The 10,012-nt window shown below is 43.1% G+C and overlaps 1 non-coding gene across 1 annotated transcript; it reads right to left on the reverse strand.

Annotated features, from left to right (window-relative positions):
• Positions 1 to 9,333: 9,333 nt before the first annotated feature.
• Trnat-agu (transfer RNA threonine (anticodon AGU)) lies at positions 9,334 to 9,406 on the reverse strand. Its single transcript has one exon. It is a non-coding gene; the product is annotated as a tRNA-Thr (tRNA).
• Positions 9,407 to 10,012: the final 606 nt, after the last annotated feature.

The raw sequence follows: 10,012 nt of genomic DNA on the forward strand, positions 1-10,012 counted from the left end.
AGAGATAGAGAGAGGGAAAGATAGAAAGAGGGAGAGATAGAGAGAGGGAGAGATAGAAAGAGGGAGAGATAGACAGAGGGAAAGATAGGAAGAGGGAGAGATAGAGAGAGGGAGAGATAGAATGAGGGAGAGATAGAGAGAGGGAAAGATAGGAAGAGGGAGAGATAGAAAGAGGGAAAGATAGAAAGAGGGAGAGATAGAAAGAGGGAGAGATAGAAAGAGGGAGAGATAGAAAGAGGGAGAGATAGAAAGAGGGAGGATGCAAGTCTAGGAAGGAGGAATGGGGAGAGAAGGGAAGGGAAGGAGAGGAGGGAGAATGGAAGGTCAGGGAGGAAGGATGGAATAGGAACTGCATGGTTGAGAGAGAGAGAGAGAGAGAGAGAGAGAGAGAGAGAGAGAGAGAGAGAGAGAGAGAGAGAGAGAGAGAGAGAGAGAGAGAGAGAGAGAGAGAGAGAGAGAGAGAGAGAGAGAGAGAGAGAGAGAGAGAGAAGTGACATCCGGGCTACCAAAGTTCCCCTTCTTCTGGTACGAACTCATTTTACCTTTTAAATTGACCTTAGATTAGCTTACCACCCCATTATAACTTAGGTCCACTTCGCTAATTATTGACTTGTTATTATTCAGTTTTGAGTCATTACCAAGAAAAAGAGAGAAAATGGAAAGGTTGAATTATGAAGAATATGAGAAAATGGAGTAGGGCTATTTATCTATCAATCAACCTCTGTCTGTCTGTTCGTATCTATCTATCCATCTATTCTATGTATTCATCTATCTATCTATCTATATATATATTTATCTATCTGTATATTTATCTGTTTATATCTATCTCTATATCTTTTTTTTTCTGAGTCCTGTACGGTAAATTTATGAGTACACACACACACACACACACACACACACACACACACACACACAAGGTCCATATATCAAGAGTACGTCATTTTTTTTTTCTACTTTTTCTTCCCTATCAGAACAAGAAATCACGGTAGCTCGGACTCATGCACGCTACGGGTTGCATATAATTGTATTAACACACACACACACACACACACACACAGGCCCAGAGGCTTGCAATATTACTTTCACCTCCTTCTCCTCCTCCTCCTCCACCTCCCTCCCTTCTCCTCTTCCTCCATGCTAATTAGGGTTCGGGGAGTTCGAATCATCGAGGCGAGTGAGTGAAGCCGGTTCGGAAAAAAAAGTCCCCGGAAAGAAAATAAATAAGCTTAGCGCGCCTAATTGAAGGGAAATGTATTTATTGAGCATATAACTGTTGCGTGTTGCCTGGTGGTAAAGCGAGCGAAGGAGAATGGATGGTTAAAGGAAGAGAAATGGAGGAGGAAGGAGTTTGGGGAGAGGAGGGAAGAGAAAGGAGAGATAGAAGGAGAGAGGATGGAAGTCTAGGAAGGAGGAATGGGGTGAGAGGAGAAGTGAGGGAGTGGAGGAAGAATGGAAGGATGAGGAAGGAGGAATGGAGTAGGAATGAGTTGGGGGAGAGGAAGGGAAGGGACGAAGAGGAGGGAAGAGAAAGGAGAGATAGAAAGAGGAAGGATGGAAGTCTAGGAAGGAGGAATGGAATGGGAGGAATAGGGAGAGGAGAGAAGTGAAGAAGAGGAGGAAGAATGGAAGGATGAGGAATGGAGGAGGAAGGAGTTGGGGGAGAGGAAGGAAGAGAAAGGAGAGATAGAAAGAGGGAGGATGGAAGTCTAGGAAGGAGGAATGGAATGGGAGGAATGAGAAGGGAAGAGAAGTGAAGAAGAGGAGGAAGAATGGAAGGATGAGGAATGGAGTAGGAATGAGAGAAAGGAAGAAAAGTGAGAAAGAGGAGGAAGGAGATAGAAGGAGGAAGAATGGAAGGCCTAGGAAGAAGGAATGGAATACGTAGGATTGAGTTGAGGGAGAGAAAGGAAGATAAGGGAGGGAAAGGGAAGGAGAAAGGTTAAGGAAGAGGAATGGATTGGGAATGAGTTAGGAGAGAGAGAAGGGAAATGAGGGAGAGAAAGGAGGAGATAGGAAAAAAAGAAGAGGTAGAAAGAGGCCAAAGAAAGAAGGATAGAGATAGAAAGAGGTTAAAGGAAGAGCTTACATATACACACAAACAGCCAAAGGAATAAAGCAAATGAATAAACGATAGACCTAAAAAATGAAATAAAAAAGAATACACATTTGATTCTTGAATAGGCTGTATACAAAATGATTACTGAACTCAAATGCAGTACAGGATAACTCTAGAATATATCCCTATTTTTAACGTCAAAAGATGAATGATTAATGATATAAATGAATGATACATGATTAATAAGTGATATGGACGAATGATTAATTACAGAGACAGAAAAATAAAGTGTAGGGACGTACCGTTAAAAAGACAGAACCACTTGAATGAATGATGCATGATGAATGAATGATATGGATGAATGATTAATTACAGAGACAGAAAAATAAAGTGTAGGGACGTACCGTTAAAAAGAGAGAACCACTTGAATGAATGATGCATGATGAATGAATGATATGGATGAATGATTAATTACAGAGACAGAAAAATAAAGTGTAGTGACGTACCGTTAAAAAGACAGAACCACTTGAATGAATGATGCATGATGAATGAATGATATAGACGAATGATTAATTACATAGACAGAAAAATAAAGTGTTGGGACGTGCCGTTAAAAAGACAGAACCACTTGAATGAATGATGCATGATGAATGAATGATATGGACGAATGATTAATTACAGAGACAGAAAAATAAAGTGTTGGGACGTACCGTTAAAAAGAGAGAACCACTTGAATGAATGATGCATGATGAATGAATGATATGGATGAATGATTAATTACATAGACAGAAAAATAAAGTGTAGTGACGTACCGTTAAAAAGAGAGAACCACTTGAATGAATGATGCATGATGAATGAATGATATGGATGAATGATTAATTACATAGACAGAAAAATAAAGTGTTGGGACGTACCGTTAAAAAGACAGAACAACATGGACAGCAGCAGCCAAGGAGGGGAGTGACGGGTGCCGCCTCTTGAAAATTATTTACTTTATTTTCCTGATTTTCACGCGTCTTACGAAGGTCACGTCGACACGAAGGTTAGTGCTGCATTGTGAAGTACTCCAGATCAATGTGGCGGGGAATTGGGGTGTTGGTAATGGCTGGTTGTTAGATAATCAGGTGTTTTGAGAGAGAGAGAGAGAGAGAGAGAGAGAGAGAGAGAGAGAGAGAGAGAGAGAGAGAGAGACTACAACACGAGAAGAATGGACTAAAGTAAAGTTTGGCGCCGCTGTGAGTGTCGCCATGTAGTGTTATGTATACCAGTGGTTCTCGGCTACAGTTACAAGGTGAGGGGGAAGTTCAGGGGTGGTCAGGTTTGGTTAGTTAAAGGGGGGGGGGGGATCAAGGGGGAGGGGGTCCGGAGCTGGTTAGGCTTGGTTGGTTAAGTTGGTAGAGGTTGGTTTAATTATTGCACCGATATCTCGTTTTCCTAAATAGAGCATAACTTTCTGCTCTACCTTGTAAGTAAACTATCATACGAGAGGTTTAATTAATGTGGCAAGTTGGAGGAATAGGGAAGACTAAGGCTGGTATAAGACGCGGGCTTCTTACATCAGCTACTTCTAAAGGTCAAAGAGGGGGTCTGTCGGGTTCTAATGAGTGTTTCTTCAGGTTCACGGTACAGAGGAAGGGTCACACTACCACCAGGGCCATAAAACTACCCCTGGAAATGCCCACAACTCCTACGAAAGCCTTGTCAAATATGTGTTTCTTCAGGTTCACGGTACAGAGGAAGGGTCACACTACCACCAGGGCCATAAAACTACCCCCGGAAATGCCCACAGCTCCTAAGAAAGCCTTGGCAAATTTGTGTTCTTGGGTGGCGATATGTCTTTTAATACGACCGTAAGAGTGCACAGTCGTAGGAAGTATTGGTAGTAGGCTAAAGGCAATATTGTCAAACGCTTCCCCCTCTCACAGCAATATTGTCAAACGCTTCCCCCTCTCACAGCAATATTGTCAAACGCTTCCCCCTCTCACAGCAACTTTCTAGAGGGCAAAAAGGACACTAATCGGGTTCTAATGAATGTTTTTTTAGGTTCATGGTACAGAATAATGGTCAGACTACTAGCAGGGTCATAGAACTACCCCTAGAAATGCCCCAAGCTCCTATGAATGTCTTGTGAAATGTGTTCTTGGGCTCTGAAATGATCAAGGATATGGCCTTAATACTTGTGATAATTTTCCCCACCTTTTAACCCATATATTACTCCTCTATTACACTTCTATTACTCTTATGATCATTTCCCGCCATCCATAACTTTATACCATTCAACCACTTCTATTGCTCCCACGATAATTTTTTTACCCTAACCTATATCCCTCCATCTCTTATTTTCTTTTATTTGGTTGCACGGTGAGGATGAATTTGGAGACATTATGCAACGTTAACGTCCTTGTCTTCTTGTTTCGTTTTTACAGTAAAGGAGAAAACTCGAGGAAAAAAAACAAGAAAAGAAAAATAGCCTACTTATGCGTGCGGTACGATTATTATAGTTTAAGTTAGTGGTCAACTCTCTTGGGATTCTTTTGGGAGCAGCGAGTAGCGGGCTTTTTTTTTTATTAATGTTTACTTTTTTTGTGCCCTTGAGCTGTCTCCTTTGCTGTAAAAAAAAAAAAAAAAAGAACAATGTCTTGATCCCTATATAGTTTCTGATGAGTTTTGTTAATCGTTGCCGTCAATTCTACAGGTTCGTGAAGACACAGGCAAGAAAGAAAAGGATGGGGAATGGAAGAGAAAGTAGGGAGAAGAAAGGTGAATGGGAAAGGAGCACACACGAGAAGAGAACAATAAGTAGATATAGTAAAAAAAAAGAGGTTTGACTATAGAACAGTTTACCAGATAACAGCTTAGCGATATGATAAAAAGTAATAGCCATGGCCGACAATATTAAAAACGATGATGAAAATGTTTAAAAATAGAAATGTATAAAAAGACACCGTCTCTCTCTCTCTCTCTCTCTCTCTCTCTCTCTCTCTCTCTCTCTCTCTCTCTCTCTCTCTCTCGATATTATGCAGCCATTGTCGTATCTTGAAATGTAAACAAACGTGTGTGTGTGTGTGTGTGTGTGTGTGTGTGTGTGTGTGTGTGTGTGTGTGTGTGTGTGTGTGTGTGTGTATGTGTGTGTGTGTGTGTGTGTGAGAGAGAGAGAGAGAGAGAGAGAGAGAGAGAGAGAGAGAGAGAGAGAGAGAGAGAGAGAGAGAGAATATTACAAAGAAAGGTGACCCTCAAAACATTACCTGGAATTACTTATAAGAACACACACACACACACACACACACGCGCAGTCAGAGAGAGAGAGAGAGAGAGAGAGAGAGAGAGAGAGAGAGAGAGAGAGACGCACTCACTCGCTGAAACACCTTTTTTCACGGAATCTGGGAATTGCTTGCGTGTACAGGGAAACGGCACGGTATACAGACAGCCCGCGGGGGTGCACACACACACACACACACACACACACACACACACGGAAACCTTGGCCTTTGTTAATTATAGGATGCAGGGGGGAAAAATGGTGTGTGTGTGTGTGTGTGTGTGTGTGTGAGAGAGAGAGAGAGAGAGAGAGAGAGAGAGAGAGAGAGAGAGAGAGAGAGAGAGAGAGAGAGAATATTATATGATTTTCCTTTATCAAATCTGTACTAAATGCTTAAATGCCCTTCCCTCTAACCCTCTTCCCCCCCCCCCCCTCTCTCTCTCTCCAGGTGATGGCAATAGGTGCGTGCGTGCGTGCGTGTGTGTGTGTAGGTGCAGGTGGGTCGGGGGTCACATGGGGACTGCCGCAAGTAAGCCGTCGGGGTCATGACCTTAGCAGAGGGCAGATCACGATGGGCTGAACCCCCACTGTGCTCTGAATGGGACCCTCCACCCACCACCACCACCACCACCAACAACAACAACAACAACAACACTCACCACCACCACGACTAAGAAAATCAATCACTCAAAAAGGTAAGTAAATAAATGAATATGTACCTAAGTAAGTAAGAAAGTAAACAAGTAGATAAATAGATAGATAGATAGATAGACAGACAGATAGATAGATAGATAGATAGATAACTGAATACATGTAACTAGGAGACGGTAGGTAAGTTGGTTTAAGAGAGAGAGAGAGAGAGAGAGAGAGAGAGACATCATGCAAGATCAACTAGTGTGTGATGTGGAGGAGAGGAAGAGGGAGAGGGAGGAGGGAGAGAGATGAAAGTGAAAGGAGGTAAAGGGGAATGGAGAGATGGAAAGATAAAGGGATAGGGGGAGGGAAAGAAGATGAATTGGAGGAGAAGGAAGGGTGGATACAGAAAGGGGAAGAGGGAAAGGAAGGGAAGAGAAGGGAAATGGAAGGAAGGGTGAATTGGAGGAAAGGAAGGGGAATGGAAGGAAGGAAGGATACAGAAAGGGGAAGAGGGAAAGGAAGGAAAGAGAAGGGAAATGGAGGGAAAGGATGAATTGGAGGAAAGGAAAGGGAATGGAAGGAAGGAAGGATACAGAAAGGGGAAGAGGGAAAGGAAGGAAAGAGAAGGGAAAAGGAAGGAAAGGATGAATTGGGGGAAAGGAAAGGGAGTAGAAGGAAGGAAGGATACAGAAAGGGGAAGAGGGAAAGGAAGGAAAGAGAAGGGAAAAGGAAGGAAAGGATGAATTGGGGGAAAGGAAAGGGAGTAGAAGGAAGGAAGGATACAGAAAGGGGAAGAGGGAAAGGAAGGGAAGAGAAGGGAAATGGAGGAAAAGGATGAATTGGAGGAAAGGAAAAGGAATGGAAGAAAGGGGGGGATACAGAGAGGGAAAGAGGGAAAGGAAGTGATGGAAGGGAGAGAAAGGAAGGCCAATAGAAGGAAGGAGGGAGAAAAAAAAGGAAGGGAAAGGATGGATGGAAGGGAAAAGTAATGATGGTAGGATAATTGGGAGGAGGAGAAAAAGAAAAATTGGATGGCAAATTAAAAAAAGGTAAATGTAAGATAAGAATGGAGGAATAAAGGGTAGGGGAAAGGAAGAATGGAAGAGTGAAGGAAAGGAGAAGGAAAGGATGAACCGGTAAAGGAAGGGGAAGGAGGAATGAAGGAAAAGGGAAATAAATAAAGGAGGGATGAAGGGACAAGGAAAGGAGGACTGGAGAAATGAAGGAAAAGGGAAAGGAAGGATAGGAGAATGGAGGAAAGGGAAAGGAGAAAAAGAAAAGGTATGAATGGAAGGAAAGAGGAATGATGGAGTATTTTAGGGAAGGGAAAGGAGAAAAAGAAATGGAATGAATGGAAGGGGAAAGGAATGATGGAGTATTTTAGGGAAGGGAAAGGAGAAAAAGAAAAGGTATGAATGGAAGGGAAGAGGAATGATGGAGTATTTTAGGGAAGGGAAAGGAGAAAAAGAAATGGAATGAATGGAAGGGGAGAGGAATGATGGAGTATTTTAGGGAAGGGAAAGGAGAAAAATGGAATGAATGGAAGGGGAAAGGAATGATGGAGTATTTTAGGGAAGGGGAAGGAGAAAAAGAAATGGGATGAAAGGATGAGTAAAGGAAGGAAAGAGGATTGAGGGGAAGGAGGAGGAAGAGGAAAGTGATGAAGGGGGAGGGAAAAGATGAAGGGAGAGGGAAGCGAAAGGAATGAATGGGTGGGTGGAAAAAAAGGGAGGATGGAGGAAACAAAGGAAAAGGGAGGCAGAGTAAAAGAGATAAGTGGGAAATACTGGATAGTGAAATAAAGAGCAATGGATGGGAGAGATCGGAAAGGTATGAATGGGATAGGAGGGGAGAGGAGGAGAAGGGGAGGGGAGGAAGGGGAGAATGGGGAGGGGGGAGGCAACGGTCAACAGGCGATAAACACAACAGGTATCTGCGGCCAAATCAGCGCCCTCGATGAACTCACCTGTTATTGGCAGCACAGGTGAACCCCGCGGCCACAAATTTACCTGCAATCATTCCCTCGCTACCTGGTGGGAGGAGGGGAGGGGGGGGAGAAGGGGGAGAGAGTAGGGAGAAAGGTAAAGTGTAGGCCATAGGGAGTTTTAATTCTTTGTCTCCTCCTATTTTTTATTCTTTTATTTTTTTCCTATCGTTTTTCTGTGTGTGTGTGTGTTCATTTGTTTGTTTTGGGGAGGGGAGGGGAGGGGGTGATGGTGGTAGGGAGGAAAGCATTGGAAGTTATCATTTGCTTTCTCTCCCTTCTTCTTCTTCTTTTCTCTCCCTTCCTCTTCTTCTTTATCTATTTATTACGTTTTTTTTATCTCTCTCTTATTTATTTGCTTGGGGAGTGGGAGAGAAAAGGGAGAAGAGGGGGAGAGGGAGATGATGGTAGGCATAGAAAGTTATCATTTATTTTCTCTTCCTTCCTTCCTTTTCTTCTCTATCCATTTATTACGTTTTTCTCTCTGTCTGTTTGTTTGGGGGGGGAGGGGAGAGGTAAGGGGGGAGGGGGGGAGATGGTAGGAGTCTTGAAGCAGTTATCATATTATTTTTCTCTCCCCCTCTCCCCGTCTCCTCTTCCATTCATCTCTTTCTTTTCCCTCCCCCTTTCACTGTTTCCTCCATCCTTTCTTTCTCTCCCTTATCCAGTCTCCCTTTTCTTTCTCTCCTTCCCCTTCCCTTTCATTCCTTTCACCTTTCCTTCATACCTTCATTCTTCCTTCTCCCTCCCATTCACTCCTTTTCTTTCCTTCCTTTCCCTTCCCTTTCATTCCTTTCACCTCCCTTAATCCTTCCTTCCCCCTCCCATTCATTCCTTTCCTTCATTTCCCTTCCTTTTCTTCGTCTATCCTTCCTTTCGTTCTTCCTTTATTCACCCTTCCTTTCCCCCTCCCATTTATCCTTTTGCTTACCCTTCCCTTTATTCCTTCACCCTTCTTTTCCCTTTCCCTTCGTTCCTCTTTTTCTCCCTTTTAATTTTTGTTTTTATTGCGACTTTCTGTCTGTCTGTCTGTTTATTTGTGGTGAGGGGAGAAGGGAAGGGAAAGGGGGGAGGGGAGGAGAGGAGGAAGGGATAGGAAGTTATCTTATTTTTTTCTCTCCCTTCTTTTTTTTCTGGTATATATATAAAATGTTTGTATGTATGTATGTATGAATGTATGTATGTATGTATGTATGTATGTTAAAGATGCTGGACAGACGAAAAACAAAACAAAACAAAAAACAAAAACAACAACCTGCAGCTCCATAGAAAAGTTATGTGGAGTGTGTGTTTAAGTTGTGTACGTGTGTGTGCGTGCGTGTGTACATGTGTGACAGGGGTGGCCGAGGGTGAGGGGTCCCGCGGCGGCCCTTTAAAAATATCACCACTAATGACATCTGCCTCCAGGGAGGATCGAACTCCCGGCCTCTGGTTTACTAGACCAGCGCTCTAGCCACTGAGCTATGGAGGCGCGGAGACGGAGGCGGCGCGGCGGGAACACTAAGATCGGCATAAATAAGACACTCGCTTCTCCTATCAGCTATTCCTAAACGTCAAAGGGAATGATTAGAAAAGAAAGGAAAGGAATTGAAGGGAAGGGAAATAACTGAAAAAGGGAAATGAAAGTAAGGGTGAAGAAACGAGTGTAAAGGAAGAGAAAGGAAGGATATGAAATGGGAAAGAAAAGGGAAGGAAAATAAAGAATTGGAAAGGAATGTAAGGGAATGATGTGTAAGGGAAAGGGGTCAGTCGGGTTCTAATGAGTGTTTCTTCAGGATCATGGTACAGAAGAAGGGTCAGACTACCACCAGGGTCATAAAACTACTACTGGAAATGCCCACAACTCCTACGAAAGCCTGGTCAAATATGTGTTTCTTCAGGTTCATGGTATAGAAGAAGGGTCAAACTATCACCAGGGTCATAAAACTACTGGAAATGCCCACAACTCCTACGAAAGCCTGGTCAAATGTTTCTTCAGGTTCATGGTGCAGAAGAAGGGTCAAACTACCAATTGGGTCATAAAACTAATGTAAATGCCCACAACTCCGACGAAAGCTTGGTCAGATATGTTTCTTCA

Source organism: Eriocheir sinensis, chromosome 53, assembly GCF_024679095.1.
Source record: "Eriocheir sinensis breed Jianghai 21 chromosome 53, ASM2467909v1, whole genome shotgun sequence".
In the NCBI taxonomy this organism is placed as follows: domain Eukaryota; kingdom Metazoa; phylum Arthropoda; class Malacostraca; order Decapoda; family Varunidae; genus Eriocheir; species Eriocheir sinensis.